At 36.5% G+C, this 27,357-nt stretch overlaps 1 protein-coding gene and 1 long non-coding RNA gene across 3 annotated transcripts in view; one reads left to right on the top strand and one right to left on the bottom strand.

Moving 5' to 3' along the window:
• The window catches only part of LOC128873425 (protein cortex-like), a 355,555-nt gene that overhangs the window by 154,244 nt on the left and 173,954 nt on the right, over window positions 1-27,357 (top strand). The window lies entirely within an intron of this gene.
• LOC128873427 (uncharacterized) overlaps window positions 23,364-27,357 on the bottom strand; it is a 148,756-nt gene continuing 144,762 nt past the window's right edge. The window contains exon 3 of the long non-coding RNA XR_008456416.1: window positions 23,364-23,608. This is a non-coding gene — a long non-coding RNA (uncharacterized LOC128873427). The remainder of the gene's footprint in view (window positions 23,609-27,357) is intronic.

The raw sequence follows: 27,357 nt of genomic DNA, 5'->3' as shown, positions 1-27,357 counted from the left end.
AATAAATTCTACTCATTAGTTGAATTCGGTTGATACGTCATTCTACATATTTACAAAGAATTATAGAAAGAATTATAATGCACAAACCTAAAAATGTTTGAACCAAAGACTCCAACACCTCGTGAAATTATTTCTTTGCAGCAGCTTAGTCAAGAAATATGTAGCAATACTCCTCAAGCCCAGCTCTCAAATAGCGGTCATCTTGGAACGACTACGTAATTAAATGCATGATACCAATGAGAAATTCTAAATATAGTTAAACCGAAGGTTCCAGAACCTCGTGAAATAATTTCTTTGCAACAGCTCAGTCAAGAAGCCTATAACAATTTTCCTGAAACCCCGTTCTGAAGTGGCGGCCATCTTGGAGCAACAACCATCCCTGCGAGGATCGTTAAGACCCGCAGTCGATTTCGACGTCGGTGGACTAACTCTCGTCATTTGCGGTCTTAAACTAGACATCCAATTGCAATAACAAAACAGCAAACGATAGGGTTTCGACAGATTCGTTGCCGGGAATGTGAGGCTCGCGTTTCAACGACGTCGGCGAGATCGCGGTGCAGGCTAATTAAATGGATCGATATACGATAGGGGTGGTTATCGGAGCGCGTGCGCGGAAACGCTGCCCTCGAGAAAAAGAAGCCCCGAAATGGCCGCCCGGTTATCTTAACTGCTCCGTGGCGACGCCAATACGGGCTCGGTTGAATTTATTTAAGCGGCGATTTCGCGAGAATAAATCGGAGGCGCGTTCGTTTAATTGAACCCGATAGTCTTAATGCGTGGAGAAACCGGTACGGAACGGGTACCGAACCGGGCGTACGAGCTCCATGCCCACGGTCGTTCGCCGGCGGTCGCCTTGGATTTATTGCGACCGTTACGTGGGAATAATATCCCATAGAAAAATCTCTAAGCGGCAATACAGGATGAGCGATAACGATAACGGCCGGGTTATTATATCAGACGAAAGCTGTAACAGGCGAACTGGTCTCGATCAAACGTGGTGTTACGGTCTGGAATCTTTCAACAAGTGGAAACAAAGTTCTCCAAACTGCCCTAAACGTGTCACGTTTTTCATGTTTTTATGTTTATGGTCATCGAATGCAGTTAGGATGTCGTACCGTACCGTTACAGAGACTCTAAACTGTACTTCAAATTTAAAGAGACTTCAAAGTGCACACGGGATAGATGTTTATGCTGAGAACACTCTCGATTATTAATTTGATGACGGCGATAGATTTGATACAAAGAGCAGTGTTACTGCGGCTAGTTCAAGTTTCGAGTTTATTGGATTCATTGGTAAGGCTTATCTACCCGATCCTCGATTAGATATACTAATAATACTACTAATCGCTTAAATAATTCGTGTAACTATTTATGTACTGATAAACTATCGAATAATTAGAGATCGTTTAAACACAGTAGAATTCCAATAATCCGGCGTGCTTGAGACTTGTCAATTGAAGTCAATTTTGACTAATACTGCTATGTAGGAAGTGAAGCCACTCGAACAAACGGCCCTTGCGAGAAATATGTATATTTAGAAACGACTGGAAAATGTTTAAAAATCACTATTATAGTCGAGCTACGCGACCCGGATTATTAAAATTCCTGTTTATCGATTAATTTAGCCAACAGATTCAGGATGGAACGCAGTAATGATGATTGTTGAGCAAAAAATACTATTGCTATATAAAACAGAGTTGATTTTTTATACATTTGTGGTCTCTAAACTACTGTATCTATATCTAGAAAGTAAATGGTCTGAATCACTTTCTATATTAGAAAACCTCTATTGATACACATAGGTACTTCTATTAGGAGCAACTTATTATTTTCCTAAATTCAAACATCTTTGAAATTAGTCGTGTAGAACCTGCCAAGTAATAAATCTCTTATAATAAATCTCTTTGAGAATGGTTTACGTTGCTTTGGAATAGTAGTTTTATAGATCCAGGGGATACAACCCTTAATTTTTAAGTAATTTGAACTTTTCTTTTAAAAGGCACCACCAAGAAAGTTATTAGACATAATGGACACTAATTAGACATGTTTTTGGACGTTTTACTTAGTATTTTTGTGTCCACTCAACATAATAATACCAAGAAACTTCCTTTTCCTGTATGACTGTCTGCCATTTTAATTCTTTTTCAGTTGATGTATCCTACGTTCTATAGATTCCTACACTAACAGACAAAGTTTTAATGCAAATATAAAATTCAACGTTCCTAAAGGCACTTCTTCCATTGTACAATCTTTGTTCAAAGAAATCCAACTGTCATTGACAGGACATAACGAATTAAACATCTACTTCCCTAATTTAGAACATTAGTACACGTGCATACATTTGCAAATCAAATTTTAATCATCTAGTAAATCAACGTTTATCAATGTCTCTCACTCAACTAAAACACAGAACCGTTAATATCTCCAAAAGAGAGAAAAAATGATATTGCCATTTTCATATCTAAGAGCTCATATTAATTATCCCGATTAAAATCGCACAGCTGCTCCTTGTTCCAATGGTAGTTGCAAGATTCCTCAGAGTCTTTTCGAAAAAACGCGATAACAAATCCCACCGCGTCGCTTTCAATTACATCATTCAGCATTCCATACTCTATCCAAAAGGAAGAACCGAGTTCGCATCGAAACCCACTCGATTAATAATTGACCACATTAGTGGAACTGCGGATAATTTAAATTTCGCCTGTGTATAGAAGTCGAAATGGAAGTGTCGGAGACACTATATCGCGGGAAGATTGCAATCGCGATAGCCAGCAACGCATAGAGCCATATCCACTAAAGAAAGAGCTCGAGACACATCGAACCTCTCCAGCGGGTAATTAAATTAAATTCCCTTGAAGCGCCGGAGCTATCTTTCTATCAGCGCGGAACATCGTTGCGGTAACGCGAATCCTCACTGGAAAGCCATCAACGTTCATCCGACGTGGCAGCGAGCAAATAGACCAATCTGAAATCTGAAATTGCACCAGGACATGGCGATATTGCTTTCGTTCTAACCTCTGATGTTGCCTAGGTACGCGTGGAACCTAGGGCGTAACTATCTTGTAGCAAAAATAGCCAGGCGCTAAACTCAGAGTTCATAGACGAGTGCAAGCACACGCAGCTTAGAGCATATTGTTAACTGCACTATGGTTTATAGACACACACAGCTGATAATGAATGTACAATGTCTATTTTTTCTGTACGACATTAGAAAATCAAGATGTATTCCATATTTGAAGCCGAACGATAACATAAGGCTTGAGATTTCAGATTCAATGTTTCATCATAAAAATAAGTTACCAAAGTGAATGTTCTTTTATTATGTTTTAAGAAAAACTGTAGTTTAAATGAAAAGTTCTTTCAAAAGTATGAAGATATAACAGTAGAAACTTATTCTGCGATATTGTAACCGAAGAAATTATGTGAACTATAGCTTTAGGTATTATGAAGAAAGTAATCACTCTCTTTTTTCCCACCTTTTTGGCAAAGTCATTATTCCGTCGCTATATAGTGTCCGTAGTTTGTATTAAATATAAACATAATTTGCGACCACAAACTTATGGCGTGATCTAATAATTAATATGGCAAAATCTGATACGAGCTATCCATTATGAAAGTGATATAAGTCCAACATTTCCTTGATGGTGTGGAATTATAGATGTAGGGATATATTGTTACTATTGTAGAAATATTGAGCTGTCTGGAAAGTCCATGTCGATTATTTGTAGGTGGTACAGGTTTGAATATATCAGAATGGTTGAAAACAAATAACATATATACATCCCTTAAAAGGTGAAAAACTTGTGGAATAAAATGCTACGTATGTAATTCAATAAATATGTATCAAAATTCAAATGTGCCCTTGAATTTTGTTTTTAAATTGGCACGAACTTTCTGAACAACCCAATATAAGATCATTCCTGTTTTTAAACCTACATAACGGATGATTTTTTTAAAATTCCGTTGAACATTTGAATTTAGATTGGCATTTTCATGAAGAGATATTACCTTGTTCACAACGAAGCTTCTCTTAAAAAATAGTCGACTCGTACAAATTTTAAGCATTACTTGCAGAGTCACCGTTTTCCAAAATGAAGAATTTACATTGATTTCATAACAAATGGCATTAAATGTTTTAGCATTAAATGATAGCATTGTCGACTAAAAGAAACACTTTAAATAAAACGTTAGAGCTAAAAAAAGGTAGGACAGTTTTTAATCCACTTAATCCTCAAAAAAAAAAAAAAAAAAAAAATGAAAATCCAGGTCCAAAATGATTCCTTGCACGTAGAGAGTTCAGCAACGCTATTGCGCGGAACTTACGTTTCCTGTAGCCGTAAAAATGGCGGAACTGTTGGAACGCGGCCCAGACGCGACGGGGTACGGGAGAAGGACAGGATTTTCGTGTTCGCAGGTGCCGTTTTACCGCACGCACAGCTTTCAGGAAAGGGATCCCCGGACGGTGTAACTAAGTAAATCGCGCGATGCTCCCGGTTTAATAGGAGCCGATAGTCATAATGCCTGGCGGTACCGGCGCAGCCCGGCGGACAGGTACCGCCAGGGCACGCGGCCCATTAAGTACCTGCTCGTGTACTCGCACGTGCACTCGAACCGGGGCCACTTAAGTCGCTAAGTGCGCAAAAGTGCAAACGCAGGCCGTGGCGAGCGGTGACGAAGCACCAGGGTCGAGGGTAGACCCGTCGGCCGTTTAATTTTCCGATTTTTCTGCACCGGAACGCAATGCGGAGGACGATTATCGTTAGCCACTCATGTTCCAGCTACATTTCAATCGTCGAATCCATTCTCTCGAAAAGTAGGATTCTTGGTTAAATAGACGATGGTCGTGATGAGATTTGAACACTGTTAAGGCTTGTTCCATGAAGATCACGTATACATGACTTTGAACAGTTAGCGATACCTTGCAGACGTTGCGTACACGTATCTTTAACCGTTTAGACACTTGCGAAATACATATGTATTAGCATCGCATAAAAGTTATTTAACTACCTAAAATAGTGACCGAAGTCGCTTTTTATTAGTTTCTTACGAAATACAGTGGATTCTGGTTAATTGGTACGCCGTTTATTTGGGACAAATACTGACGAACGGAAACAAAAACTGTTGTTTTCACTTCGCTTATATGGAACATAGCGCCGTTTTATTGGGACTGTTCACGCTCGTATAGTTAAGAATCTCCAGAATTATGAAGAATTTTAAAAGATCGATAACAACCTTCGATGCTACGATGAAGATGAAGATTGTGTAGATGTAGTTGTTGAACACGTTGTTGCAACAAAACATCAAGGAGAAGATTGTGAAAGTGATGGAGATGATACTTATGAGCAAGATTTGGTGACTAATCAGGAGGCTAGAAAATGTATTTTTAAACTAATAAGGTGATATTTTCTGCAAAATCCCCATTTCTGCGTTCGCTGCCGAGTTCGTTCATTTGCACAGCCTAAAAAAAATGCCCCAAGTTACACTTGATAAATTTCTGAAAACATAATTACATTACAAACTTATTTTTGATTACTTATTAATGTTACTTTAGTAATTTGTACATTTGTATTCAAAACCGAATATATACGTTCTTCGAAAAATCGTTTTTGGCTCTATTTTTTACGTTGTTTAGATTTTGCCTAAAGGATTGCTGAGCATGAATACCGCACATCGCAAATACTTATGCTACATTCTCTCATACTTATGCTATTTCTATTGTTAATGAGGTGGCCAGACCATAAATGGTGTAAAACGAAAGCCATACAGAAAGTCCTAAGTACTTGGAGATTCTTCAAGAATTTCTACGTTCGGAGTTTGTAGCGAATTTGCATGTAATGAACCAGCAATATTCCTCCACGTGGGAATACCATAGTAGAATATTTGCATTGCCTATTCATTTTTACTTTAGCTACTTCTAAGAGAAACTAGCATTTCGTTATTTATGTTTCCGATAGTCTTCTGGCAGAGAAAGATTTCCTCAGTAATGAGTTTGAACTTGTGAACCCTTAGTATATATTTATAACTCTTTTTTATTTTTCTGGTTAGGAAATACAGTTCCCTGATATGGTGTTAACAAGATTATTAGACGCAGTACTTCGACGTTAAATAACAGTTCATTTTTTAACGACTAATTTATAAACTAAATGATAGATATTAAAGGAGCACAGTGTTAAGCGAACATGGAACGTCGTACTAGGTGTTTAAGTATCTATCAACAAAATCTCATCAACCTATTGTTCTTGTCAATTCAATTGTATTTTCAAGGACACATCTGCCTACGCTATTCAAATAAATCGAAGGAAGATGTGTCTTTGAATATTCTTTTAATCTGCCAAGAACCACAGTTGACTCCGTTCTAGATCTGTATTATTTTTGAGCCTTTTGAATATACTTTCCACGACTCTTTTTCTAACTTCATACGCGAGGACAGAAATTTACCAGCGATCAAGTTTAGGACATTTTCCCAATTTATGCACCGCCTGCGAGTCTGATGCGTTCATATTGCATGCGAACTTTGTGAACGGTGCACAATAGTTTAGAGGAAACTGGCTCATAAATTAAGGCCCGTTTGATCGCTGCGTGTGGGCTTACGATGCGTCTAGTGCCATTGAGAATGGTACGGCTAGACTGTTCCCTAGAGAAAGTTAGCTGACATTTTCCAGCCGTTCCCAAGTCCTTAAGAAACATAACAAACCGGAAACGAGCTAGTGACTATCCTAAAAATGATGCTGTCCTATCGCACGTAGGATAAACCGAGAAACGTGATGTCAACGCTAACCTTAATAACTGTTTGAAGAACTTTTAAGTCTTCAATGATACGAATCTCCTGAATGATTCTGAGTTCAAAGTCTTAGAAGTCTCGTGTTCGAACTAAAATCGATGGCGCAAACTCTTCTCAATATCTGCACCTAAAACATCCAAGTCATTCGAGTGGTTTAAGATGTTGAGGGAAGTTTTCATTTCTTACGTTAGACATTTTAGAAGATTGGAGTTCTTACACTTAGCGCTGGTGTTATTTTGTCAATTTTTTTATTTTTTTTTTTTTAATTATTTATTTATAAAGGTCGCATTAACATCAGGGTCATTAGCGACCACTTTGGTGTACAGTTATACATATGTATATATAAACAAACAGTGAATTGTACAGTGAGTTAGATTTCGTAATACAGAATTACATTTTTTAGAAAGGTAAGGATTTGAGTACTGTTTTTTTCATCATTGAGGCATTCACTTAGATTATCGGGTATATTATGGGCTAGGCGTTGTGTTGTGAGTGTAGGACAGCTTAAAAGGATATGTTCTACAGATAATGGTATATGACACGTGTTACATAAGATTTGTGGTTGTTTTCTGATTACATGAAGGTGTGTAATGTTTTTGTGCCCAATTCTGAGTCTAGTGAAAACTATTTGATTTTTTCTATGGATAATGTTAGGAGACTTACTGTAGATATCTTTTCTTACTTTGAATAGTTTAGTGGGTGGGGAATTAGACCATTTTGTGTTCCAGCTACTACGAATTTTTGATTTAAGTTCTCTAATTAAATCATTGGGAGAAATCGGACAATTTTTCGGTGTGTTTTTTATGACTTTTTTAGCAGCTACATCAGCTTTCTCATTTCCAGTAATTTCTATGTGTGAAGGGATCCAGATAAATATAATATCAATGTTTTTATTGTGCAAGTTCAGGGTTAAATTATATATAGATTGAATTATTGGTTCTTTGTTATAAAAATTTGTCAGATACGAGATAACACTCAGAGAGTCAGAAAAAATCAAAACTTTGGAGTTAATAGTGTTTAGAATGAGTTCCAATGCCGATTTAATAGCGAACGCTTCGCTATAAAAGATTGAGCATAGGTGGTGAAGCTTATATAATATACTTTTATCGTTGAGAAAAACTGCACAGCTTGTACCTTCTTCCGTTTTAGAACCATCGGTATAAATATGAGTGTAGCCAGGATATTTTTGGGAGATTTCATTGCAAAGGTTTTTGTATATTTGAGGATTTGTATGTGTTTTAGGATATTTGCTTAGTGAAAAGTCAGTTTTAATCGGAGGAGTAAGCCAAGGAGGTTCAGTTAATGGAAATTTTGGTGTTATTAAAGGAATTGTCTGGATTATGCTATTTAGATAAATTTTGAGTCGGAGAGATTTGTCAATTTTTGTTTAATTATAGAAGCAACTTCAGTATTCCAATAATTTGACGGAAATTACATTTCAAGTCATTGGTGATTTCGGTGAATTTGTGGATATGTGATAGAGCATGCAGTGAAACATGTCTTCCTTGTGACATTGCGAATCAAATCTAATGAACACTACTGTATATGGTGTCTTAGCTAAAGAAGACCACCTAAGTATCTCCTTTATATTTAATCGCACGAAAAATATTTATAGCATACTTTAAATGCTATCGATGGAGGAATATCATAAAAGAAAGTTGCTTCGCGGCCAAAATAACATATCTCACAACTAATCCAGAATTAACCTAATATATCTCGTAAAAGAAACCAAAACTTATCCTAGTAATTACCTATTATTCGAATCAAATTCCGTCTAACTCTGCCTCGATCTGAAAACTAGCAAGTCTCCCGTAGATCCATGGCCATAGGCACAGCCAGCAGCGTCCGTCGGTTGCGTGCCAGGGCCAGCAAGATGTCAGACGTAGATTCTAAAACGCAAAAGTAACTCCCGGTGGAGTCGAACGAACCGTGTTGCCAGGGCGTGTGTGCCTCCGAGGTTACGGGTCGTCGGAATGACTTGGAAGTCGACCAGGTATCGCGTGTTTGCCGTATCGTCTGGTGCCTTTTCTACTGACGTGCAATTATCCGCGCCGCGGAAAGATTTTCAGTAGTCGTAATATAATTACGCCCGCATACCAGATATAAGCGATTCGCGTGCACCCATTAACACCGAGGAGCTATCGCGAGGAGGCGCGGTCGGCCATTACCGTGGTGATTTAAAGTAACCTGTGTAGAAGAAACGAATGAAAGCTGGTCTTCCGTGTCAGGTCACGGTTACTTGCGTTCGGCTGGATTTTTGCTTTTATATCTGCGGAAGAGCTTGCCGGAGTATTTCGTTGGGCTGTCGGAAACGTTTTACGTTCCAAGTTTAGAACTTGTTACTCTGAATGTAATCGATACGTCGAGGCTTCTCGTTGATTAATGGGATGGAATACTCGTCCGAATATCTATTTTGTTTATTTAACGCGTTTATTGCGCAAAACCTGTGGCTCTACATGCGTGTTGAAAGTATAGCTTCCGTTTATCCTTTATTTGCGTTGAATGAATTGCAGTGGCAGTACACCCTTCTATACTATGCGGTGGATATAATTTTCAACCATAATTCTAGCTTATGCGAAAATAATTATGCGGTTTTATTATATATGTTTATGCCCATACGGAGATAGGTTTATCGTGATTGGTTTTGTTTAATTAGAATAAAAATTGAATTTATATTTTTTTAAAAGGTATCTTCATTCTTAAATTGTACCACAAGGATTTTTAACAGAATTTATATAACTTATCAAGTTAATATAACTGGTGAAATACTGCTGTGCAAATAAGAAATCTGTAGATGCTCAGATCTAAGTGGGCCATCTTAAGAAGTTGAGATGAGAAAATGTAAATATACAGGTTCCACCCGTTAAGTGTTCAATATACGCCTAATTGCACTGAAATTTCAAAACTAATCTAGTAGATTATGCTAATAAAGTTTGTAGAATTTCGACTGAAGAACACCATATTTAGTTTTAGTTAAATTTATAGTGTCTTTATGGCGGGGAATGTATAGCTTCTAGGCCTTTAAGTATTGTGCAAAGAAGTAGAACCTTATCTAGAACTTGAGTTTTAAATTAGATAGCGCTAATTAAAACATTTTGCATATTTCGACTGTCTAACGGAAGAATCTGCAATTATTAGAAAGTAAAGTGTGCAAAGAGCCGAGACGTGGCTGTATTAATAGTACTAATCCTATCCTCAAAATGTATATTCGAAAGAAGAAGAAACGTGAATATAGAATATCAATGTTGACGGTAGTAACATGCATAAATTATCTACAAAAATAACCAATAAATGTAAAATATAACGAATACAAGACACAATACTTAAAAATAGAGTGGTTAAAGATAAAGATACGGTAGCTTGTTTCAAAGCATTGCTTTCGGAGTACAACAGATAGAAGAGAATTGTGGTAATTCTGAAAATTCGAAAGTAGAAATTATGATAAATGTAAACTGATACCTGTAATTGCAATCTATTATGATAGATGTCGATATGAATCTATGAACGGCTAATTAAGGTATAAAGATCGAAGGTTAAATGAGTGCACAGTATTTTGTAAACAAGATAGTACAGATGAAAGATCCATCTCTGTTTAATGTTAAGTCAGGGTGGTTTAATAAATAGAAGAGAGATATGTTCACATTTTCATGCGCGGTAAGAGAAACGACGACACGAGCCTTGGATATGCTGAACACGGGAGGCAAGGCTGGAGGAGAGGCAAGGACCATATACAACACGATAGTAATCCACTAAAGATAAAACGAAAGATTGAGAGAGGAGTTTCTGATTACAAGAGAGAAGATGACGTGATGGGTAGAGAATACATATACGCGTATAGACATTACAACATGTCTTAGAAACATGGTACTCGAAACACCATGTAGGATCAAGATGAAATTCAAGGTTTTTAACAGAGAATATCGTGAGATAAGGTGAAATTAGAAGTCAAGCGATGATGGCTAGGGCTGTTTAATCACACTGGCTTGTATGAGTCATTTGACAACAAAAGTTGACGAGGTCGACAGTCTGCATATTTTTGAGATAGGAATGAAATTCCATTCAAAGTAAATATGCCACTCATTTATATGGTATTTATTCATATATAGTATGCTATGGTAAATGTGGTATTCATTCGTAACGATGTTTAATCTTCATTACAAAGAATAAAATTGGGAACCAATACTATTAAGCACAGTAGCCCAGCCTTAGGCATTATATTCTCATTTCAAATTTGAAATGGCAATTTGTGATAAGTCAAATTTACTCTTTTATTCAGGCCAACAATATATAGAATTAACTCACTCAGAAGGACCCAAATGAGAAATCTGTCATCAACAAAATCTGTAGTCTAGCAAATAGCCTTGGACAAAGCTTTAATTAAATCCTTTGTATGTAGTATTCTTAATAATTGCAGACAAGTCGTACAGAAATTTTAAGACAGTATTACTTAATTTCTATTTTGGTAGTCAACCGTTGGATTGTTTCTGATTTATCTTCTAAATGCTGACGTGAAAACATTTAGTTAATTATGAGGTTTGGGTTCTGTTAAATCAACTAATCCATTGCTGAATGAAGCTTTGATAGATTCTTCACAGTATAAGTTTCGATAAATTCTACCACGAGTGTTTCAATTTGAGTAATCTCATCTATCATGTTAGAAAATAGATATTCAGGGTGTCCTAAAAATGTTGGAGTTCCTTGAAAGGGGTGATTTGAAACAACATTTTCGCTGAGGAAAAAGTTGTTTCAAATCACCCCTCGAACCTTTCAAGGAACTCCAATATTTTTGGGACACCCTGTATGTAAAAATGAAGTTAATCTAAGTATTCAGATACCTGTACCACAATTTTGATTCGAGATTTCATTAATTATACTCAATAAAAATAGTAATAACATGTCTTTCTTGCACACAGAAAGCACGTCAGTCGCAAAGGAAAGTACGGTAAAAGAGAAAAAGAAACTAACGAAGCGAGATAAGAATATTATTCACATGTTAAGGATTCCGCGATACACTGTTATTAAATCTCATCCTAAAATACTCCATAAACCGTTCCACTCCATAAAAAGTGCAAACATGTAATAATTTTCTGCTTTTGCAGAGGTAATTTTTATTACGGTTCCCAGATACTGAAGAGCGTTCATGGAAAGTTTTATCTTGCCGACGTACGTGCGTTACATATTCAGCTCCAATTTAACAGATGATAATATCTCTTCGAGTCCATCGCTTAAATATGTACACGCACGCTGGTTTCGAACGAAATCTCGGACGATTGATATATCGCTGAAAGGGAACATCATCATTAGCATTCGACTCGATAATATTTCTCATGGCCTATATTACTACCTGCCTGGTCGAAATGAGTTATTATGCGACTCAAACAACGCAGGGGTTCGGATAAAACTGTGGCAATTATTGCAAGTTGTATAGCTTCAAAATCGAACTGCTGTGGAGGATCGCAAGTTAAAAACGGACACGAGGAAACTCATTAATCATGTTCGAAGGCCTATGGAAATGTGTATCTGGTTCGGAAGATTTTGTGACTTTGAAACGAAAAATTATGTATGTTACTCGAATAAATCACTATTGTGAAATTATTCTGCCATCGAAGAAAAACGTTTTCTTAACAGATTTATTTTGTAAAAATTTCCTTAGGCGTCCATTTAGGTTTTTTTTTTATTTGTACTTTTGATGGAGTATCTTTATTTTTGTGGGTGAAATTAAAAGCTTCTGAAAGTGCGATACTTTCAAATATCCATTGTATGTTTGCATGTAGTACGAATCCATGTTTGAGTGCATTAAAGAATATTTATTGGAATCTATAAAAGGTACAAATAAAAATTCTTCTATAAAATGAACAGACGTTTACATTCAACGATATTACAGAAGCTTTAAAAATGCGCACTTTGAATTATAAGTTTTATCATCGGCTGAAAAGCTTTCGGGGACAAATTAAAGAGTTAATTTACTTGCGAATATCGAATTGAAAATCTATTTATAATTATCTGACATTAGTACTTATCAACTATAAAACGTAAGTGGTAAGTTGTTGTATGTTCCAACGTAGGCGTTATTTAATTTGTCATTATTGTTTTCGACCATTTGGATCAATAGTTATACCGTAGAATCCTCTTGTAAAAAAATAAAAGAAATGCACTTAACCCTCTATTTACTGAATTTCTCAAAAGTTCTTAAAATCTAAGCGTCCATCTTGGTCTTATACCGTCTGATAGAGTCACTTTTAATAAGTTTCCAAAAAAGACAAAAAGCTTGTGCTGCCATCCAATAATAATTAGAAACGAACTTCATAGAAGCGGACTTGAAAGTCACAATAGGTTTCAAAGCATTTAAATAATACAGTACCATAAGAAAATTGACAGGACTTGTAAGTCCCGCCAGTAAATAAAGGGTTAAAATGTACGAAAAGATGACTCACATTAATAAACAAATGGAAACCAATTATAGAAGCACTAAAAGCTCACATTGGATCCGCCATGCTAAATTTATATATTTGAATCCGGATTTAGAATTAGCTTGCCCAGAAATCTCTGCATATCAAGTTCCATGCATAGCAAATCACTTACACTCCTACAATTCAAATCCAAACTCCTAAAGTCCCTTCTGGACATTTCTTTATAAACGTCATTGCTTACGCACCAACCTAATGAAAAAATGTTTCATCCCTAATGATCGCTACCGTTATGTACATCCCGTTCACTCAGTATGCTTTTACCAGGAGTATTTAGCACTTAAAAGGTTAAAAGAATATTCTAAGTATGAAGCGCTGATTATCGGTGGCCACGACGTCAGCCAACGTGTTAATCCAACTCTGACCGCGTCGAGATGGAGGGAGGTGTGCGTGGGAAGGGATATATGCACGTATTTTACCTGCCATCTTTACGCCACTCAATCTTTCGACGGACACGCGTGCCATTTGGAACACGCGCAGTCGCGGGAAGACGAAGAGCCAAACGAGCATGCGAGCTGGCAGGTAGGCAGATTTAAGGTTCTTCTTGGCAGACGAGAAGCTCGCGTGTCACGTCGCGCTTGCAGAACATCGCCGTGGAGGGAAGTCAACTGGTACATGCATACCCGTCGAGAGGAACCCGAGAACCCGGCCGCGAGCGGCAGGCCACGGGACGAAACAGTCCGAAGACGAGATACTGGTAATTAGGAGGTAATTAATTGCATAATTAATGGCCCGTTGCACGCAACGCGACATTTGAGGATCGCGTACGATGCGTCGAGGTATCGAGTGTCGATTCCACCGGCCGAACACTTGAAGCGGAGACGTCCTCGAATCTCCCGCGTGTCCGTGGTCGTGCATACGCGACCAGTGGATGAAAAAAGAAATGGAAAAGATACAGAGGCACGAAGATCGTTTGTTGGTGACCGTGGGTCGAGTCTCTGATTTCCACGCGGATGGAACGCGCTGCCAGGTTGCGTTGAAGTGTATTGCGTTTAGAGGCAGTCACGCTGCCCCTAGACTGGCTAATGACACGCGCTGGAGGTCTTAATTGTTTTCGACCATGGAATGCGGAACTATTGCAGGTAATCGACTTGCAAGAAATGTTGAGATGATGATGTGAAATGATTTGATATGGAATCATGGGAACGTAGTTTTATTTAAGCGGAATTTAGATCTCTAACTTCTGTGTCCTTCTGGTACTCCTCGTCTTTTATTTTCTCATTCTTACGCAGTAGGATGAGATTCCGTTCTTAACCCTTTAATTGCGAAGGGCGTATATATACGCCCTCAAGAAATGGGCTCAGAGATATGATTATTTTCGTTAAATCAATTTTTTAAAAAAATATCAGCTTCTGGGGACGATGAGACGAAACTTCTTTATATTTACAGTTTATTCATAGGACACTTTTATTCATAGCAACTGTCGCTTTGTCGTTCTCTACAAGGTAATATTTTTTTTAAATTCGATTGTTCGACTGTTGTTTTATTATTCTTTAAGATAGCTGAACAGGCTCAAACCATTACGAGATCTTATGAAAGTCTTTTAAGTTTTTAATTTTTATTTCAGAAACAAAACGTTCTATGAATGAACTGTAAATATAAGAAAGTTCCGTCTTATTATAAGCTGATATTTTTTTTTAAATTCACACCTCTACGCCTCATAGTGTTCCCAACAAAAATCATCCCGCGATCAAAGAGTTAACAAGTTTCATCTTTTTATGATGACATATATGTATTTGGACATTCATAGATATTGAGAGGAACCTAAACTTTTTTTCAACTTCTATATACTTTTGACATGCCAAACCAAGGGTTTTATCTTTTCACTCTTACGGAGTAAAATGGAGTTTCATTCCTAGTAGGATGAAGTTTCATTCCTTCATGATAATTGGGTACACGATCTGGGAGATTCGTAAAAATTACTTTGGTATGACTGAAAGATTCATATGTCATTGATGAAAGAGACAATATATGTAGATACAAAAGTTGAATCTTCATGCTGTAAATGAAACTTCTTTCTATTTCGTATAAAGGAGAAGACAAAACTCGAAGTGCCTCGAAATTACTTTGGTATGACTGAGAGATTCATATGTCATTGTTGAAAGAGACAATATATGTAGATACAAAAGTTGAATCTTCATGTTGTAAATGAAACTTCTTCCTATTTCGTATAAAGGAGAAGACAAAACTCGAAGTGGCTCAAACTCCTGTTTAACTTTCATACACTTTGGCACACCTTCGGTCTCATCTTTTCATTCATACACAACGTAATAAAGTTATGTCTTTAGTTGGATAATGTTTAATTTCTTCAAGCTGCAAATGAAATTCTTTGAGGATTCATAGTGATTACTTTGATATGACTGAAAGATTCATAACACTTTATCTATCGATTTATTTAAAAGTCTGCATTTTAGAAAAGAGCTTTTCATATTGGTACATATTAACATAGGCTGACATGAACCGGTGCATACCTATACAAGATATACTAAAAGCCTTTTTTGTTTCCTCGAAATGAGAGAGTATATAAGTATAAGTAGACAACCAGTAATATAGTTAACAGGTTGCAGTACGTAGGCATTGAAATTAAAAAGCCTATAGTGAAAGTGAAGTGTCATTCTACTAGGAATGAAGTGTATAAATAAGAAGATGAAGCTCAAGAGAGCTTTTTCTGCCCAACTTCCATACACTGCTGACACCTGATGATCTTATTCTTTCATCGACAAACAATATAATGAAGTTCGATTATTGTTTCGGATGAAGTTTCATTTATGCCTGTGTATAGAATCCTTGGATATTTATCAAGAATATTCTGATATGACTGAAAAACTCATAAATGTGACTTCTAAAGAAATCAATATGGAAGTAAACCTGACTTGATTTATACAGTTGCTGGATCAGTATTATCCTTGTTATTGGGTGATATTCTTCGAGCATTTACGAACAGGTTTCTATTTAAAAGCATCTGGCTGATATACGTTCTCTAGCAAAGCTCTTGCATACGTAACTCAACAGAAAGTATTTGGCCATTTAAATTCATGGACCAAGTGGTTCCAGAAGACCCTCTCTGAGTAACATGATCAGCGTTTCCAAAAGGGTGACTTCAAGGCACAGTGACACGCAAATCTAGTAAAATGTCGGCAAGCAAATGCCGACAATATATTAGAATCTATTAAAAGACGAATTTTAAATTGAAAGAAGTTAGCCCTTCTCAGATGACTGTAAATCATGTGAAGGGATACAAGTCAAATCATCAAGGAGGCCAGAAAGAAATACAATGTATACAAACATGAAATCTAAAATAAAGGAGGTCGATCAATCTTGATTAGCACCAGTTCATGATAAGGAACATAATCAAGTCCTAAAATTTATATAAGTTGAGCACTGAGACATGAGCCAATAGGAAGTGTAACAATTCCATGTCCGTCAATTTTAATATACTCCCCTACTAACATCTTATCAGTAAATAAGTGGTCAAAGAACATGAGTTACTTTTCAGTATGTAGAAACATTTATAGACCATCTGAAATGTAACTCAACACTAGAACTACCGAGGTCAAATACATTATTAAAAGGGCGTGGAGGCTATTATTATAAACAACTTATTTTTTACAAAATTTAGGACCAGATTTTATATGTAAATAGAAAGCCATGAAACTTGTTATTAGGTTTTCTTCTATCTATGATAGTTTCGGAGATAGCCTATTGCAGCTGAAACTGTAGGGGGTCGTTTCACCGCTAAATATGAAAACAGGCCAACATACAAAGATACATATTTTTATTTACTAGTCTTATTTTTCGGTCCTTTAAAACGTATCTGAAAATCAAAACAATCGGAGGCGGACATGTAAAAAGCTTGCCTTGTAAGTCACGCGATAATCCCTTTAATCCCGAACACGTTTCTTAATTCCCATCGACGACGTATCGACCTCCTACCTGGCGCAGAATTATTTCACTCCGATGATCGTGCGCCAGGTGAAAATCTGTCGTTGCGATAACGAGAAGAATAAGAGATCAGCCAGCGGAGGCGATATCTGCTATCGACAACGGTCTTGTTCCCAGGTATCGATCGGGCAGAAGATTTACGCGCGTACCTTCCACGGATCGTCGGCTGATCGATAGATCGCGACGGCGTTCTTACGTCCTCTACTTGGCTTACCTGCCAACCAGCGTGGGCTCCGACTACTCCACTATGTTCGTCTCCAGCGCGTATATACGTCTGCCATGTCGCACGAATACACGCGTGTCTTTTCCCCAACTTATGTTTTATCTTGCGTCGAGCGAACCAACTGTTAAATATCAGAATCCATGCGAACATATTTATGCGCGGACGACTGATTCCCTGGCTTGAGATTGCGCGCACGCTTGCTCGTAAATAACTGCGATTATGCACTTGGAACAATCGTCCACCAAATGTCATGTCTAGACTGCGGATTTTATGCATTTATGGCGGAATGATTATGGAGGAATGCTAATATGAACAATATAAAGAAAAATATACATGATACATGTAGAATCTACTCTATCTATTAATGTATTATAATAACATAAAAATTTAATTTTATATAGTTGTATGTACCTATTGATCATATTTGTCACATACAGTCAGTCTCATGTGTCAGGCGTACCTCCTACTTCTATCGAAGATACTTGTCTAAATTAAACGATAGGTTTGATGTTTCCAAACAAATTTCTCATTATAAATATATACAAGTGTAAAGTATATAGGTGTACATATTTATAATGAAACATTTATTTGGGAACGTAAAACTTGTCATTTAACTTAGACAAATTTCTTCAACGGATATAAAGGATACGAATAGCTCTTCTGCCATATCTCTTCGAATTTTATGAAGTATTTCAGGTTTGTAGAACGATCAGAAGTATATTGTGCATATTTCTTTTTTTAATAGCTGTAATTTAAGTCTCCAGCCTGTTGGTATCGCGATTAGAAATTCGGGTAAAGTGAAGATATTTTGAGGTGAATGTAAAATCAGTCTCCATAATGCAAACTAACTTTTGATGATATAATTTTTATTCTAGCATTAGGGAGTGAAAATTCGGAATAATTTCACTCCTTAAACTTGAATTAACCCCACCAATATATGTACGTATTCCTTGTTCTTGACAGGTTCACGAGTCAGTAAATTTTCATCCAAATCAAATAATGTGTGGAGTCACAATTTTATGTTAATCACTTCAAACACACATCCCCAAAATTATAACACTATCTTGACGCTTGTCAATTAAAATTCTTTTACTGCTATGCTTGCTTAATCACTTGTCTCCATTTTTACGAGTGAGTCTTTTCACCAAAGATAATTGCTTTTACACAAATAACAGGAACAAAACTAATTTTAGGAAGAATCAAATGATTAAATTTGCCCATCCGAGTTCATTAATCGCGTCAGGTTAACCGTAAGAGCCCGCTCGCGTGAATTGTCAAGAACAAACTGATACGTCTGACGAAGATTGACTCAAGCCTCATTTTTAGCTGAGAGTTTTTGATAGAAGATGGAGGGGTGAGTGTTGGAACTGGATTGAATTTATGTATTGTACATATTATGCTGGGAGATATACTGTGCAGGTTGTCGATTGGGAGGCTCTTATGTAATTGAAATAGTTGCGTGGAAAAATTATTCCCTCTAAATGCAAAGAAAGAAACCTAATTACTTAGAATGAAGTTAATCCTACAATTAGCATAAATCTTAGCGTAAGGAATAATTTATCTCCGAAATTTTACTCGCGAAAAATTTAAAAACGTTAAATACATTTGCAATAGCTCAAGATATTTTGCATACGAATACTAGATATGCAATTTACAGATTAAGATACAATTACATTAAGATACAGATATATTTTCCTAGTTCTTACTATAGCAAGAACAAATTCCATTGTTAAACTTATTATAGCCGAAACAAAATGAACTGGTCGATGAAGGCTACCGAGGTTTGTTCCCACCATTTGGCTATTCCCTGTGCTCCATCTCTCGTTTCTTTACGCAAATCTGCATACGCTGTCTCAGATAGGGGATGTAAACCGATGAAAGGGTGGGGATCGTGCCTCGCACGGTTCGCAGTGGGGGGAAGTGGTTTTGAACAACCAGGTGAGTTTCATTCTACTATAGTAACCGCCAGTTGCTATGCAAGGAGGGAAGAACAGCCAATCGAATTACTGGACTGGGTTAGGTCTGACATTCGAGTCCTCTCATTCGTCGAATGATTGCTCTGTCACCTAAGCTACCGAGACTTCCACAGATCCTTTCCCCCTAATACTAAACATTCAGCAGGAGCGAAACAGAATACTAAACACTAATTGCACCTAAAATTTAAGTCCAGTTCTACGTACAACTTTGAGTAAATAAAGTTGGGACAATTTCTATATGAATTTTATTGCATTCTGTTTTAACAAAAATAGATTGATTTTCAAATTTTATTATTTATAAGTGATGAAATCAATAAGTTTCTTCAACTTGCCAGGGTATACATATTGTCAAAAAGACCTCAGTTCGAAGCTACTATATTTTTATTCGTGGTTTATGTGTTGTACAATGTGTAATTCTAAGCATTAGAGTAACGAATGCACCCTGGAAACAATTTTATGGTGTGAGTATACAATATCTCTTATTTTGTCAGTAGTATATTCTTAGATTAATCATTTTAATTATCTACACTAATAAATTTGATTATTGATGTACTATCCTTTTATTGATGAATTATCCCATTATTGATACTAATTCCTTTTTTTGAATACTTTATCTGAATAATCTATCAAAATTAAAAGTAACATCAATGAAAATTACGAAGTATCATAAAATGTTTGCACAAAAATGTTTAGGGAGACGTTATGAACATTTGGTACTAAGCAACCTAGGATCGAGTTTTATCTAAAAAAAATGACTAATGACGACTACTTCAAGTTTAATACTAGCCGTGTTTCTAACCATTCTGATTAAACAACTCATTCTCAAAACAATATAAATTTACATTTCACAAAACACCGCAAGAACCACTGATTTAACCCAATATTTCAATCAAAAATTCGACTCTTCGGCACTAGAGCAAAGACCGAAGTTCTATCTCTACATTAACATGTTCCATCTCGCTCGAATGTTGCTAAAAAATGCTATAACCTGAACTGCTTCCGGGGAGCTGGATTCTGCTCTAAAAAAATTGGTATCCATATCTCATACAATCGATTACGAAAGCATCATTCAACGACGCGTCACGGAATCGTTTTACCTCGGGGGTTATTAATTATCGACCACACGGTGAGCGAAGTCGGTGGCCTGATGATTATGAAAAAACGAGGAAGAAGAGGACGTTGGGCGATTTCGGATACAACAGCCGTTTAAATAATTTCAGCCGGGCATGTTGGTACTGGACCTCGACGCGGCGCTCGTAGAGCAGCAGCTAATGATGATCGATGATCTTCTCACTAGGACATAGCCGTGCCCTCGCTAGACAAGATGCGAACGAGCCCAAGAGCTCGCCGGAACATGGCACTCCGCTCGGAAGAAATGCTTTATTGAATTGTCGAAGACAAGCCTTCGATGCCAGACATCTGCCGGCTCGAGCGGACAGAAGACGTATGTTGTCAGCGCGGTAAAACCATCGATCGGATATTTCTTCGAGTTCCTTCTTTTGTTGCCGCGCTGATCAGTCCGAGATGTATTTAAATGAAGGAGTTCGAAGTCGTTTAGCGGAGTACGTTGCCGTCGGGCTGTTACCGTCCCCCGGTTCTTTTTTTCTCCTCGTATCTGCAGAGTTTCTTCAGACCTCGCTGACGGTGTTTTAATAGGCCAGGAATTCTTGGGAGTATTGATCTTTTATCTAATGGGAAAAAGAAGTGGAATGCCGTCGTAAAGTTTTCCCTCGAATCGAAGGTTTCTTCGGAGCTGTGTTTTAGTTAAAGACGAAGTCATAACTTGAAAGTACGGAGTACTTCTTGCTGGTATTTACTAAAGGCCTGTTGGCGCACGTTGTTTTCCATTTTCTGAGGACAACTGGTCTCGCATCAGAGGTAAAATAGGTAATTTCTGTAATAAATCGGAGAGATCGATGCGTACTAACTAAATGGTGGGTAGGATTTCATCGGGGAGTCGAGACGATACAGTCACCAGCAAATGTGTTAATGCGTTTATTAATGTACTGTCTAATAATGTACTTTCATCAGAGAAAGGTTTTTCGGTTGCATTTTATTGCTCGATTGTTTAAGATTGAGGTTTTTAACAATCATATTATTGGACACGTTACATATATTTTTATTAGGAAGAGGCTTTCTTGATTTTAGTGTCTAATTTTTAAAAAATGCCGTTCTAAGCAATTTTCTTATGGAGTATGTTACACATATTCTTATTGAGTAGTCATCATTGGATAACACATTACTTTTATTTTATTACTTGTCCTTTAACGATTGCAGTTTTAGATGATTATATTATTAGACATATTACAACTACTCTTATTAAAAAGACACAATTTATTTTCATGTTGTTTAGTTTTTCAAGTTTGCAGTATTGGACAATCGTATTATAAGACATATTACATCTACTTCTATTAAAAAGAGGCTCTTTGTTATTATTTCAGTGCTTGTTTGATGAAGTTTACACTTTTTGTGTATTATAATCCCGTCAACACAAAATTAATTTACGTACCGTGGTCATTTAAGAGAGAATAACGAAACTGATGTAGATCGATGGTCTTCAAACCTAATAAATCAGTGATATTCTTTTTATCTTTCATACTTATTGTTAAAAACTAGTAGAGTGAAGATGCTATTGAAGACAGAACAAGAAATATCTGATGAAAATGAAGTTTTCATTAATATATGACACTCAAAATCAATTTTCTACTTCTTATAGTAACTAGTCTAATAATTATGTGAAATTAACGATAAAGTAAATTATCCATTTCAAAGGTTGTGAAGTGGAACCACATTTGGCAAACAAAATCTTGAAAATAATACAATTTGCAAATATGCAAAGCGTAAATATTCTCAACATTATAGTTTTTTAAAGAGATATTTATCAAATGAGTATATAATATTAATAGATACATGTACACACATGTTTCGTAAATATATTAGCTTTTCTTTAAGAAACTGTAATGTTATACTGAATATATACATACATATTATATTATATTGTATTATTATATATTATATAGTATAATAAATCAAGATTATTGACTTTGTGTTTTCAATCATTGAGATATGAAAAAAAGGGGAAGTATCTACATGACATATATAAGGAAAGAATGAATTTATACTAAAAACATGATTTTTATTCACAATTTAATCTAGAATAAAGTAGAAGGAAGTGGAGGCTACGTAACCCTTCGGGGAGCATTAAATAAATACGTACATAGAACAAATTAGAGATGTAGTAGCCCAAGTATGGTCTGTTCATGTTACAAATATGAGCTCGTCTACTTGTGCATTAAATTCAAAGACACAGAACTAACGATTCCTGTGAGTATCTCTAAGAGATGTTCACGGTAACTTCGAGTTTACACTCGACGAAGTGGCAATATTCCTAAACAACCGAATGAACAACATCCCAGACTATTACAGAGTTATACCGTTTATTAATCGCGTGTAACGTCCAATGCAGCGAGAGACTCTAAGACTCTACCGCGGTGCTGATATTCCGAGATGATCTCCGACAGACCTACTACCGGTTCTCTCAAATTAATTGCAGCAGTTCTATACTATTTGCGCCGCAGTAATTGGCATGCGCCTCCGCGCATGAATTTCAAATACAGGATGCGTAAGAGGGTAGCTATTAATCCTTGCAGGGTAACACAGCTAGCCAACGTTTAAATTGTCAATCAAGCGCGAAAGCGTACGAATGAATCTCGTAGGTCCGCGATAAAAACCCACCGAACATTTAGAACGATCGTTTGTATCAATCCGAAGATTGCCAACTTCCTTCGAAAATAGAAGAAAGTATCTCGAGGTTAAGATCTCTCCGAACGCAACGACCATCCTGCTTAGCTGCACGTATCGGGAGGTTCCTTCGCCGAGATTGCTTTTCGATCCCCCCCGTACGCGAGCTTATGCACGCTTCAGGTAGCCAATGCCTTCGAACATTTTACTATAATTTCTATGATAATCTCCGCTATTATGGGGACTCGTTCGAAGGCCCTTTTTGCTCGAGACAGGCTAGCCGAGAGCTCGTGTTCCTCGCGTGATGGCCTATCTCCCCGTTCTCGGTTTCGCCAAAAAAGACGAGGACAAATTGCAGAAAAAATTCCGTAATAGCTCCATAAGTTTTCACCGACGACAGCGGTTAAAGCCTGCGACGTCGACCGACTCACCTCGATTATGCCCTCCGATTCGTGTTCGCCAGACCAATTTCTCGTATCTAAAACAAAAACGAAACGAGTGTCAACGACTCTGTCCACAAGTCGCAAGGATATCGCCTTCTTTGCGAGGAAAAATAAAAGCATCTTTTTTATTAAATGATAGTTTCTGCACTTTGGAGTATCGTAGAAGGGGCCCCATTGAGAAAATTGGTGTAATAATAAAAATATGACGACTAAAGTGGTATATTATAGAGGAAGGAAAGTGCTTCACTAACAGTTTTCACTACGCATTCTTAATAACAGCTTCGTCTACAAGGAGGAGATTGAATTAATGGCTGCATGTACCGGGTTGTCTGGAAAGTCCATGTCGATTTTTGGTAGGTGGTACAGGTCTGAATATATCGGAATCGTTGACAACAAATATGTACTCATTCAAACATGTATTCATTCCTTAAAAGGTGGAAAGGTTGTGGATTAAAATGGTACATGTGCAATTCAATAAATATATATATCAAAATTCAAATGCTTCTTTGAATTTTTCTTAGAAATTGGCACGAACTTTCTGGACAACCCAATAATTTAATAATAGTAATTTATATTAGTAGTTACATATTGAAGCTCATAAGCGAAGAATTTGGTCACTGCGTTCATGTGTACGTTCATATCTCTTGAATGAGGCGATATTTTTTTTTCGTTCGGTAGTATAGCAGAACGAACAAACTCACAACATATATATTTCTATTAAGCGTCTTTCTCTTGATTATTAAATAAAGTTTTGAGTTTACCGAAATCCAACTCATATGTATTATATTATATATGAAGAGGGTCAGAGAATATGATTATATGAAGAGGGACAATGATAACAAGCAAACACGAAAAGATAATTTCTTAATGATTTCATCTATTTTTGATTCCTTGATTTGCGACCTCTTTAAAACTCAGTACGTTATTTAGAATAAGGTTCGATATCTTGTATTCTATTAGAAACCAATTCATAACTTATTATTTCAATTTTTGTTTAAAAAAAATGAGGGCGTCTAAAGCACTGATTTATAATTTAATTAGATAACTTTTTTATAATAAATTGCGTCATCACAATGGTACTGCTATGAAAAAAAAAAAAACATCAGGCTATGTGATACCAAATCCTCTCCAACCAAAGAAATAACCTTTTCCAAAACCGTTGATCTCTAAATCTGTACTCCATGCACGAACACTTTCTCCAATTGTTCAGTACCTACATAAAGAAGAACCACTGTCGTTCAGGTCGGTCGCCTGTGCAGGCAGAGACTTTCCTCGAACCATCTGGGAATACCACGTGTATATAAACACATTCGAAACGATTTCTTCGATCTGAAAATCGTTGTCTGTGGAGATCAACGCAACTGCGGCATCACGCACCAACAACGATGTTGGAAGTGGCGGGCAGTCTGGGAGCATAAATTCATAGAAATCATACGTGAACGCCTACACGAGCCTCGAGCTGACCGCTAGAGCAGCCGATGTCCATAATGCCTTCTCCCCTTCGTCCAACTGCGGCTCCAGCGTTCATGCACAACAGTCATGCGCTTTTTCCTTCCCTCCGCTCTCCTATGCCTGTATTTTATTACGCTCGCGAGAGCACCTATGTATCGGCGATTTTAATCGGCCAGGCTCGCGGTATTACAATCAAGGGCCACGTCAGAGATTGGCTGCGCTACACCACCGGTAGGTGTATAAATAAATTTAATGATATTCCCCATATTAACTACCGAGACTGCGCCGACGCGCATTTACGCGCTCCAACCCCGAGGCAGCGGGGATTCGAGAACGGTTCGAGGAATTTAGAAGCGACGATTCGTCCGTCAAAAATGAAATACGTTTTGAAGGTCAGTTAAAGCTGATATAGAAAATATTTATGATTGAAACAGCCACTCAGATGGGTTATCAGCAGACTGCGGACCTTTATGCATTTATAGGAAATTTGAATATGCAAGGAACTACAAAATACAAGCAATATGCAAGACTATAAAAAAGATTGAAAGCAAAGTTCATTTATAATATTTGCAGAATAAAATAAATTTCTATTTCGGTTCAATTTTTGTAGGCATGTTCCCGAAGTCTAGTTATCAGCAATTCCACATAGTTTATTAATTAGGTTGGTGCATACGAAATGATTTTCCAGTGTTTCAATCGCCCCGATATTTCATCAATTTTTATCAATATGGAGGTAAAGTTATTCGTAATTGCCATTGTAATTTTATGTAATTGCCATATAGGAAGAAGGGATGACATAGAGGACTATGTAAGTTAATAATGCTTATCGCAATAAGCGTTATCCAAGTGTTTACACTCTTGAAAAAATAGCTCTTAGTGGCATTGAGTACAGTTTAATTGCAATGTACATTGCAATATTAAATACGATTCAAAAACTATTTATGTTAAATATGAATCTTTGGGACCTACTTCGAAGAAGATGTAAAGGTGGAAAACGTTTATATTGTTTGTACCGACTACATATATATTCAAGTTTTACACATCTTTAATAAAACGTTTATCCAAAAATAATCTTATTTTGTAAAAAAGCTTCTAGAATTTTTCAGTCAGTTGTAAAAGCAAATGACAACTGCCAATTCGCAAGATATAAGTTTGCTTATAAACTTTACGATATAAAAGTGACTCTTGTGTTTAACAAAAAACGTAGTTCTTATCAGTGATGCTGAAAACAAGACATAGCTACTTATTTTTGAAGATAACAATTCATTTGTACAATATGTTTTAACTTAAATTGATAAAAATTGGAAAATTTAATGTTTTGTATTCGCTAAATAGGTTTAAAACCAGTCCAGTGATGACTTAAACTTCCTTTAATTTTACATAAACTGTCTACATCATATCTCAGTTCCAAAAATATCCTTGCTATCGATCACGAACAGTGGTAAAATGAAGTTGCCTAGTGTCGTTTTACATTGTTTCATATATCTTAAGAAATGCGTACAATTTCATGGATTCCTCTGAAAAATAATGCGTTACAGTAAGAGTGATGGTTTAAGGATTATATCGTATATTTTATCACTAGACTTCAGATGTTTATACAAATTCATATTCCTACAGATATAAATAAAAAAATGAAATTCGAATGAAAGTATCCCTTATCTTCTAAACAGTGTATCAGTACTTTTTTATTGATATTTTATGTACATTTGAAATTGTGCACATTCTTCTACATGTTCCGATATTTCCAGTTACAATAAATGCATGAACTTTCACAATCTACGTATCACATTATACTTCTGTCACTAATAGTAACTTAATATTACAATGGATAGTCCTCTAATGACGATTCAGAAAATGTGGTCGCGGGGGAATTGTAAAAAAGGCCAAACTGCATTACATCGGCAATGACATATTAGTAATAAGTATCCACATAATCTATATTTGAATTAATTTACCAATTAATTTCCTATATAAATCCTACACTATATTTCCATGAGGAGTTTATGGCACTACAAGCTAAGATAAATTGAGTCATAAATTGCCAGTCGTTAAATGAAATTAGATTTATTAAAGTTCAGTGAACTTAAAAGAGAAAATAGACTCGAACGATGTCCAATAAAGTTTTCGGAGTGAATAATATACATTGATTTAGAATAATTAAAGGGGATAAGATTAATAAAGGTTTATTTATAGACGATCTTAGGAGCGAAGGAAGTACGTCTGTAGTTAATCGAAAGAGTGAGACGAAAGTTGAATTACAATTCTGATAGCTTCGATTAAAAGTATGAAATACGTGAGGCAGCGGAGTGTTTAAAAAAGCTAGATATAGAAG

This window comes from Hylaeus volcanicus, chromosome 3, assembly GCF_026283585.1.
Source record: "Hylaeus volcanicus isolate JK05 chromosome 3, UHH_iyHylVolc1.0_haploid, whole genome shotgun sequence".
NCBI classification, from domain to species: domain Eukaryota; kingdom Metazoa; phylum Arthropoda; class Insecta; order Hymenoptera; family Colletidae; genus Hylaeus; species Hylaeus volcanicus.
The sequence above is the reverse complement of the archived record's forward strand: the minus strand, read 5'-3'. Positions and strand labels throughout refer to the sequence as shown.